The sequence below is a fragment of the Pristiophorus japonicus genome, unplaced genomic scaffold (assembly GCF_044704955.1).
Source record: "Pristiophorus japonicus isolate sPriJap1 unplaced genomic scaffold, sPriJap1.hap1 HAP1_SCAFFOLD_400, whole genome shotgun sequence".
NCBI lineage: Eukaryota > Metazoa > Chordata > Chondrichthyes > Pristiophoridae > Pristiophorus > Pristiophorus japonicus.
In genome coordinates, this window is record NW_027253871.1 from 35334 (window position 1) to 45807 (window position 10474).

A 10474-nucleotide genomic window follows, 5' to 3' on the forward strand; every position below is an offset into this window, starting at 1 on the left:
CCCACAGTCCAACGGGGAGGTAACGGTGCCGAAGCAGGCCAGTAATCCGCGCTCCCACATATTGCTCCGGATATTTGAGGCTCCGCCCTGGGGGAGTGGCAGTGGGCTGTGGGAAATGGAACGTGTTGTCTTTGCTCAAGATGACAGCATTCTGGCTCCCACCACTGCCACTCTGCCTTTGCACCTGCCGCGGTCTACACACCAGCCAACCTAGACTGCTGCTGCCGATGCTGAGGTGGCGCAGTCTGCAGCCGGGCCTTCCAGGCCCAGAGCTGGTCCAATGTATCCTACTCGGCCATCTGTAGTGTCTGTGTTAAACACACAGCAGCCCTCAAGCAGCCTTGCTGCAGGCACTGAGGCAACATTGAGGAGGAGCAGGAGGTGTGGGAGGGGTTTAAGGTAAGGGGTAGCAAATGCTCGAGCTAGTCTCAATAAAAACTTTAGCCACAATGGACAGAAGGCCTCATCCTGCAAATATGTTTGTCAAGATCTGGTTGCAGTTTTTGAGGCCTGCTATTGTTGTAAGTGTATGTGCCTAATATGGCACATGGGTACTGTTGAGGAATGACAAATGGCAGGGGCCTGTGTACAGATATTGTTGAGGTTAATTGTGTGTTATGGTGTTTCAAGGGGCCGTTGTTAAATGTTTATTAGTTGCTGGTCAGGGGTTGTGTTGTGTTGTTGGAGAACCGATGTATGATGAGCCGCTGACATGTGGCCCTTGTATCGGGAGCAGTGCCACGGTGTCTCCTCCGTGGCTGCTGCACCTCCTCCTCTGGCTGGCCAGTCGGGGCCTCGCCAGGCTCCTGTTCCTCTTTCTCCTCCTCCTGAGTTGGGGCTGCACTTCCCGCTGGCAAGGCCTTGGCCCTCACGATGGCCAAGTTGTGCAACATGCAGCACACCACAATGAATAGCGACACCTGTTGAGGGAAGTATTGAAGGCTGCCTCCAGAGTAGTCCAGGCTTCGGAAACGCTGCTTGAGCACCCCTATTGTCTGCTCGATGATGTTGTGAGTGGCCGTATCTTGGATCTTTGGATCCAGACCGCTCAAAATGGAGGAGAAGCTTCCGAGAAGGCGACGAACACATCGAGTCTCTTTGCTGGGAGGATGCGGAAGCCAAGTACAAACAGCAGAAGGAGCGTACGACAACCCAAGCACCCCACCCACCCGTCCCTCTAACCACCATCTACCCCACCTGTGACAGAGACTGTGGATCCCACATTGGTCTCATCAGTCACCTGAGAACTCATTTTAATGTGGAAGCAAGTCATCCTCGACTCCAGGGGACTGCCTAAGAAGAAGAGAAGAATTTAACATTACCATACAGCATAGGGAGAAAGAGACACAACAGGCTCCTGCTGTGTGTGGCTGCATCAATGCGGGAAGGGAAGATATTTCAATATAAGGATCATATATTACAGAAACTGCTCCTGCGACACTGGAGCATAAACGGACCATCTCATAAATCATTGCTCCTTCTACAAATCCACTCACCCCTTGACATTTATTTCGGGGCTTTAAGTGTTGCTGTCTCGGATTTACACTGTGTGGTGTGACGAAGAGCCTGTCGTTATCACCAACTAAACCACTCACTATCAGCACGGTTCACTCCCCTGGTTAATGATATTAATTAGTGTATTATTGAGTCCAGAAGTTAGTGGCTCCATAAAGTACAATCCCGCAGATTGCTGTCACTTCCCATCACCCAGTAATCAGGCCCTTTGTTGGAGTTAATGTTAGAGCAGAGTTGCTCAGTTAGCAGCATTTAGTGGGCCAGTACTGAGCTGAAAGATTACATCGGATTACATATAGGATTATGTATAGGATTACATAAGATACACAGCACAGAAACAGGCCATTCAGCCCAACCAGTCCATGCCGGTGTTTATGCTCCACTCGAGCCTCTTCCCGTCTTCCCTCATCTAAATCTATCCACAACCCTCTATTCCCGTCTCCCTCATACGCTTGTCTAGCCCCCCTTAATGCATCTACACTATTCGCTTTAACCAGTCCCTGTGGTAGCAATTTCCACATTCTCACCACTCTTTGGGTACAGACGTTTCTTCTGAATTCCCGATTGGATTTCTTGGTTCTGTCTGTATCCACTCTATCAAAACCTTTCATAATTTCAAAGACCTTTATTAGATCACCCCTCAGCATTCTCTTTTCAAGAGAAAAGTGACCCAGCCTGTTCATCCTTTCCTGATATGTATACCCTCTCATTTCTGGTATCATCCATCTCCCCACGGCCACAGTGGGTCAGGGAGAGGGTCCTCTCCCCACGGCCCACAGTGGGTCAGGGAGAGGGTCCATCTCCCCACGGCCCACAGTGGGTCAGAGAGAGGGTCCTCTCCCCACGGCCCACAGTGGGTCAGGTAGAGGGTCCATCTACCCACGGCCCACAGTGGGTCAGGGAAAGGGTCCTCTCCCCACGGCCCACAGTGAGTCAGGGAGAGGGTCCATCTCCCCACGGCCCACAGTGGGTCAAGGAGAGGATCCATCTCCCCACGGCCCACAGTGGGTCAGGGAGAGGGTCCTCTCCCCACGGCCCACAGTGGGTCAGGGAGAGGGTCCACTCCCCACGGTCCACAGTGGGTCAGGGAGAGAGTCCTCTCCCCACGGCCCACAGCTCAGGGAGAGGGTCCTCTCCCCACGGCCCACAGTGGGTCAGGGAGAGGGTCCTCTCCCCATGGCCCACAGTGGGTCAGGGAGAGGGTCCTCTCCCCACGGCCCACAGTGGGTCAGGGAGAGAGTCCATCTCCCCACGGCCCACAGTGGGTCAGGGAGAGGGTCCTCTCCCCACGGCCCACAGTGGTTCAGGGAGAGGGTCCATCTCCCCACGGCCCACAGTGGGTCAGGGAGAGGGTCCTCTCCCCACGGCACACAGTGGGTCAGGGAGAGGGTCCTCTCCCCACGGCCCACAGTGGGTCAGGGAGAGGGTCCTCTCCCCACGGCCCACAGCTCAGGGAGATTGCCGTGAAGCCCAACTGGTTCAGTAATGTCCTTTAGGGAAGGAAACCTGCCTCCGTACCCAGTCCAGGCCTATATGTGACTCCAGTCCCACACCAACGTGGTTGACTATTAATGACCCTCTGAAGTGCCCGAGCGAGACACTCAGTTTGTATCAAACCCGCTCCCAGTGGATCAAGAAGGCAGCCCACCCCCACCTTCTCAGGGCACCTGGGGATGGGCAATAAATGCCGGCCGTGTCACCGATGCCCACATTGACAGAATTAATTTAATAAAGGAATGGAGGTTTTAAGTCCATATCTTGCCAGGGAGCTCGATGGGATTCTACACTTTGGAATTTAATTATAAAGAACATGAGCCGGCAGAAATGAATGTTTGTTCAAGTTAATGAAACCCAGAACTCTGCACCTGGTGTTTGTGTCTAAACATTTCAGCAATGAGAAGACCAGAGGGAGGTTTCAGAGAAAGAAACCAGACTGGGGAAGGATTGAGAATCTGCAGCAAATCTTCAACCAGCTGTGGTGTAATCCCACATTATTGACCGGCCTGTGTCGATCGGCCCTTATAGACCACAGCCATCGTTCATTAAACACCCAGCTTCCAATTTTAAACCGTCCGTCCCCAATGGGTGACCTCCTTCTAATGAAAGGTCCCCAATAAAGGGCCTTCTCCCCAAACTAATGTCCCCAGTGCCCCAGCCTCACGGAGACTCAGGGCTGTGAGCAGGTGTTCAGGGAACCCACCGACAGTCTGTCAAACCAGGTTTAAACAAACACTTTAATCCCAGGCTCATTTCAGCTCCGTCAGTCAGCAGGTTCCTGGGGGTGGGAAATAAAACAGGAGCTCGCAGACATATACCGCCGTCCGCCCCGCTCCCCACGCACTTCCACCCCGCCGCAAACCGACTACACCGCCCGCAACAAAAACAATCTACAAAGAGCTGAATTTTGCTCAACTCTCCACTCCATGGATTGGGGCGGGGAAAATCGTCTCGCTCAGTGAGTGCGCCCCCTTTCGTCGGAGGGCAAATTCGGCAACAGGGTGTTTCTGGTGAATGAGCCCGTGTAATGTGGGAGGGGAGGAAGGAGCAAGAGGGAGAAAGAGAGTGGAGAGAAAGAGAGAGCAAAGACTGAATTCTAAAGCGCGATTCACTATTTCAGGATGAGAGCAGTGCAGCGCTCCCTCAGTACTGCCCCTCCGACAGTGCAGTGCTCCCTCAGTACTGCCCCTCTGACAGTGCAGCGCTCCCTCAATAATGACCCTCCGACAGTGCAGCACTCCTTCAGTACTGCTCCTCCGACAGTGCAGCACTCCCTCAGTACTGCCCCTCCGACAGTGCAGTGCTCACTCAGTACTGATGCTCCGAAAGTGCAGCACTCCCTCAGTACTGCCCCTCTGACAGTGCAGCGCTCCCTCAGTACTGCCCCTCTGACAGTGCAGCGCTCCCTCAGTACTGCACTGGGAGTCTCGGCCTGGGTTTTGTGCTCAAGTCTCTGGAGTGGGACTTGAACCCTCGACTTTGCCTGTCTGCCTCTATCTGTGTTTATAATGAAATTTGCGCGTGGCCAATACAGAGAATGGGTAACAGAGAATAACAGGAGATGGAACCGAAACTCCTCGTCATTCAAACTGCTCGATAGAAAAATCCATCCACTGGTGACAGGGTCAGGGGTCAGTCAGTCAGTGCCACAACAACAGTAAATCATTCTTCAAGCATTCTCCTGTCTGAGCTGCTAAAGTGAGTGGAACATTGTCAGAGAGCAACGCAGTGAGGGAGCTCTGATCCAGGAATCAAGAGACTGGGAAAGTTTGATGTGCAGCCGGTTTACTGGGGACAGTAGGCAGTGAGTGAGATATTGGGCAGGGGGAGGATTCATGGGGATAAAGTCTATGGCCTCAGGTTTAATCCACTTACTGTAGGCCTCTCCCAACCCCTCGATTTCCCGTCTGAGTATTTAAGGTTTAGTCCCAGACCCAATAGAACGGACTGCAATATTACAAAGAGAATGTTTGGTTCGTTCAGACTGAAATCCCGTCTGCTGTTCGCATCTGCTGAAAATAAACTCCCTTAAAACAGGGGAAATATCATAGAATCTCACAGCACAGAAGGCCATTCGACCCATCGTGCCTGTGCACGCTCTTTGAAGAGCTGTTTGAACCTGCTTCAACTAAACTCCCTGAAAACAGGGAAAAATATACTTAATAAATTTGAGAAAAAGGATAAATTTGCAAGGCTATGGGGAAAGAGCAGGGAGTGGGACTAATTGGATCGCTCTCTCAAAGAGCCGGCACAGGCACGATGGGTCGAATGGCCTCCTGTTGTGCTGTGAGATTGTGTGAACAGCTGGCGGGGGAATGGATACCGATGTTAACAATCCCGAGAGGATCAGACACAATCCCCAGGCACCAGTTTACAATCAGTTCAAACTCAGCTTACAGAAATTACCCAGAAACTTCGCGTTAACATTCACCAGCTGTCACCACTCGCTGGGATTTCCAGAATTGGTGATCGGATTCAGAAATAATTGGCTGTCAGACTTTTACCCGAGCAAGGCACAGACTGTGTTTCTGCAGAAGTGGTGATGATTCTCCCTTTAATTCGATTGTTCGAGCTAACCTCACAACACAGTCCCTCACCCCCTCACCCCTGATCAAACTGTGTCACTGTGCCCCGTGTCCCATCTCTCTCTCCCCTCACCCCCGGTCGCACTGTGTCCCTGTGCCCCATGTCCCATCTCTCCACTACAATGAGGAGCCCACTCTGCCCGCAGTATTCCAGAAGTGCCTCTCCCTCGGTTTGTGCTCAGACACTGTGAGTTTTGCTTTGCAGCACGTGAAACACTCAAATCAATGAACAAATCAACACTGAAGTGGAATTGGAGGCGAATACTTTGAGCTGGTGCCAGAGATTAATCAAATTGGGGATTACAGATCAGCGGGAGATTATATTTCTAACATGGAGATCGATGAGCATTAACTGGTGCCTTTTGGTCGAGAAGAACTAAAACAAACAATCATATCCGCTCGATCACCAAGACCACCTATTTCCATCTCGGTAACATCGCCCGTCTCTGCCCCAGTCTCAACGCATCTGCTGCTGAAACCCTCACCCATACTTTGTTCCCTCCAGACTCGACCATTCCAATGATCTCCTGGCCGGACTCCCACCTTCCATCTCCGTAAATTTCAGCTCATCCAAACCTGTGCTGCCCGTGTCCTAACACACACATTGAACATATATTCAATGTTCCTTCATTGTCACTGGGTCAAAATCCTGAACTCCCTCCCTAACAGCACTGTGGGAGTACCTTCACCACGCGGACTGCAGCGGTTCAAGAAGGCAGCTCATCACCACCTTCGCAAGGGCAATTAGGGATGGGCAATAAATGCCGGCCTTGCCAGCGACGCCCACATCCCAGGAACAAATAAAAAAATGAAGGATGTGCCTGGGACTGAGTCTCGCAGCAGGACCGGCAGTATCTCGCTCTGCCCAGTCTCAAAGCCCATGGAGGGATTGGAAGTGCGGTTCTGTGGATTACTGGTCCAGTCACAGAAGCCCTGCACCACCGTGCCCTGGTACATTCGATCACAACAGCTTGTGACCAGGAATTCGTGTCTTTGCACCAATGTTACAGCCACAGTCTGAATACATTCTCACCCTGGAGTCTTTCCGTCTCACTCACCCACTCACAGTCAACACACAATCAGGGAACACAAGTTCAGGAGTCGGGACACATCGGGAAAGAAGGAGCGAGTCCACCTGTCAAAAACTGTTACATATTAAAAAATGCAAACTACAAGATAAAGGCCGATAAATTCAGCCGCGTTTTTATCGGTGAAAGAAACATGATTGCGATTTCAAAAAGTCCTTCATTGGCTGTGAAGCGCTTTGGGACGTCCTGAGGTGTGAAACTGAGACAGTAACATCTAGTGTGGTCTCACTGGGTCCGGGCCCTGTTTCACACACAGCTCCCACAGTGGGATATGGGACAGCTGGAAGATTTACCTCAAAGACTTGTCGTATTTTTGTAACAGATTACTAATTGAGCTGGAGAATAATTCCCTCTGATAAACTGCATGTTCTGCAATAAATTATACATTTTCAATTATTACTGAAACATACGGCCGATTATTAAACCAGGCGTTTCCCCTCGAACAATGATGTAGGAACCAATTATCCTGAGGAGATGATTCACTCAGCAGAAGCATCATTAATATTTAGAAACAGGCTTGAATTTACATCTCAAGGACATATTCCCCACTGGGGATATTGGGCAGGACTCAGACACAATGGGACATATTCCCCACTGGAGATATTGGGCAGGGCTCAGACACAATGGGACATATTCCCCACTGGAGATATTGGGCAGGGCTCAGACATAATGGGACATATTCCCCACTGGGGATATTGGGCAGGGCTCAGACACAGGGGTCAGGAGCTTCAGGGGGTGTTTATAAACATTCAACCTCCCTCCTCACATCTATTACTGTGTCTAATTTTACAAACACTGCCACCCCTTACGGTGCGACACTGGGAAGCAGCGAGTTTTGTGGTTTATGTGTCCTGACCTTTCCTCTTCAGTCCAGCAGTTTTACATCTCCTCACAGTTCCACTAAATGCAACTTATCAAACTGTTATTCCATCCCCATATCTCCTCCTTCACCAAGCCCGCCCACTTTCACCTCCGTGATATCGTCTGTCTCTGCCACTGGCTCAGAGCTGTCCAGTTAGTCCCACTCTCTTGCTCCTTCCCCATAGCCCTGTCCATTTCTCCTTTCCCAGTATTTATCCAATTCCCTTTTAATGTTATTCTTGAATCTGTTTCCACCTCCCATTCAGGCAGCACATTCCAGATCATAAGAACTCGCTCCATTAAAACATTCTCCTCATCTCCCCCCTTGGCTTTTTTGCCAATTATCTGAAATCTGTGTCCTCTGGTTACTGGCTCTCCTGCCAATGTAAATAGTGTCTCCTTACTTACTCTATCAAAACCCTTCATGATTTTAAACACCTCATCAAATCTCCCCTTAACCTTCTCTGCTCTGAGGAGAACAATCCCAGCTTCTTCAGTCTCTTCACAGAACTGAAGTCCCTCATCCCTGGGACCATCCCAGTAAATCTCCTCTGCACCCTCTCCAAGGCCTTGTCATCCTTCCTAAAGTGTGGTGCCCAGACACAATACTCCAGCTGGGGCCTAACCAATGATGTATAAAGGTTCACCATGACTCCCTTGCTTTTGTACTCGATGCTTCTATTAATGAAGCAAATGTAGGAGTTTGGATGGAATTCACTTTGGTAAAGGCCGTTCAGTGAGCGTCCATTCATAGCGCGACACACAACAGAGGCTGTCTCAGAAAGGCTTCTACTCACCAGCGTGCAGTACATCTCGGGGGTCTCTCCACACGTACTGTCGGCGGGATCCAAGCTGACCTTCAGTGACCTGGTGAGCAGGGCGGCCTCTGGCTGGCAGGCCATGTAATCCCAACTCATGGCCTGGTCCCAGTGAAGCTGAGCCTTACACAGGTCGTAGTGACCCCAGGACGGGAAGTGCTGCGTGGCAAGAGACAGGGCCGCCCAAAGGGCCTGAAGGGGCAACAAACCGGACAGATGCATCGTCCAATTGGACCCCGCTCAGAGAGGGGCGATCTTAGTACGTCTGGGGATGATTCAGGGGGTCACTGCTCCGACTGGACCCTCTCAGAGAGGGGTGATCTCGGTCCGTCTGGGGATGATTCAGGGGGTCACTGCTCCAACTGGACCCTCTCAGAGAGGGGTGATCTCGGTCCATCTGGGGATGATTCAGGGGGTCACTGCTCCGACTGGACCCTCTCAGAGAGGGGCCATCTCGGTCCGTCTGGGGATGATTCAGGGGGCCCTGCTCCGACTAGACCCTCTCAGAGAGGGGCGATCTTGGTCCGTCTGGGGGTGATTCAGGGGGCCCTGCACTGACTGGACCCTCTCAGAGAGGGATGATCTCGGTCCATCTGGGGATGATTCAGGGGGTCCCTGATCTGACTGGACCTGCTCACAGAGGGGCGATCTCGGTGCTTGCAAATGTTCCAGGTGTTGGGATTCTGGATGTTTTCCCAGTGTTGCTGCAAATTTTCCAGGTGTTGGGATTGCAGCTGTTTTCCCAGTATTGGTCCAGGTGTTCCAGGTGTTGGGATTCCAGCTGTTTTCCCAGTGTCTGTACAGATGTTCCAGGTGTTGGGATCCCAGCTGTTTTCCCAGTGTTGGTACATATGTTCCGTGTGTTGGGATTGCTGCTGTTTTCCCAGTGTTGGTCCAGGTGTTCCAGGTTTCGGGATTCCAGCTGTTTTCCCAGTGTTGTTGCAGATGTTCCAGGTGTTGGGATTCCAGCTGTTTTCCCCCCAGCTGCCTGCTGTGTCAGACAGATGCTCTGATAGGCTGATCAGTCAGTATTGGGACCCAATGTGATGACTGTCTCGTGACCAGAGTCTGTTTCCCATCGATCATCTCTTCCTTCTGCCATCAGTTCCCTGTGAGGAGAGAAATAAAATCAATGCATTTCGGAACAGGTCCTGCTCCTGACCTTCGACCCCCACCCTCCAACACCGCCTCCCATTAGCTGCAGCGTTACACAGAAATAATCACCAGTTGGGAATCACTGCAGCCAATAGGAGGTGGCTAAATCACTTTTGTTAATATACCAAATGAGACAAATGAACAATTATCCTATTTTAGTGATGTTGGTTGAGGGATAAATATTGCTCAGGATACTGGGGAGAACTCCCCTGCTCTTCTTTGAAATAAAGCCGGGGGATCTTTGATGTGAAGCTGAGAGGGCAGACGGGGCCTCGATTTACCGCCTTGTACGACAGTGCAGTGCTCCCTCAGTACTGCCCTCCGAAAGTGCAGCATTCCCTCAGTACTGCCCCTCCGAAAGTGCAACACTCCCTCAGTACTGCCCCTCCAAAAGTTCAGCACTCCCTCAGTACTGCCTCTGTGACATTGCTGCAGTCCTTCAGTATTGCCCCTCCGACACTGCAGCACTCCCTCAGTACTGCCCCTCCAACAGTGGTGCACTTCCTCAGTATTGCCCCTCCGACAGTGCAGCACTCCCTCAGTACTGCCCCTCCGACACTGCAGCACTCCCTCAGTACAGCCCCTCCGACAGTGCTGGACTCCCACAGTACTGCCCCTCCGACAGTGCAGCACTCCCTCAGTACTGCCCCTCCGACCGTGCAGCGCTCCCTCAGTACTGCCCTTCCGACAGTGCAGCACTCCCTCAGTGCTGCCCCTCCGACAGTGCAGCGCTCCCTCAGTACTGCCCCTCCAACAGTGCAGCACTCCCTCAGTACTGCCCCTCCGACAGTGCTGCACTCCCTCAGTACTGCCCCTCCGATAGTGCAGCGCTCTCTCAGTACTGCACTGGGAGTGTCAACCTGGATGCTGGGCTCCAGTCTCTGGAGTGGGATTGAGTCAGCTCCTTCAGCAAAATCTATTCTCCTTCCTCCATTATCACACCTCAATCTCAGAG

The 10474-nt window shown here is 51.8% G+C and overlaps 1 pseudogene; it reads right to left on the bottom strand.

The window, feature by feature from the left end:
* The window catches only part of LOC139250605 (netrin-G1-like), a 32251-nt pseudogene extending 23501 nt beyond the window's left edge, over positions 1-8750 (bottom strand).
* Between the last annotated feature and the right edge of the window lie 1724 nt (positions 8751-10474).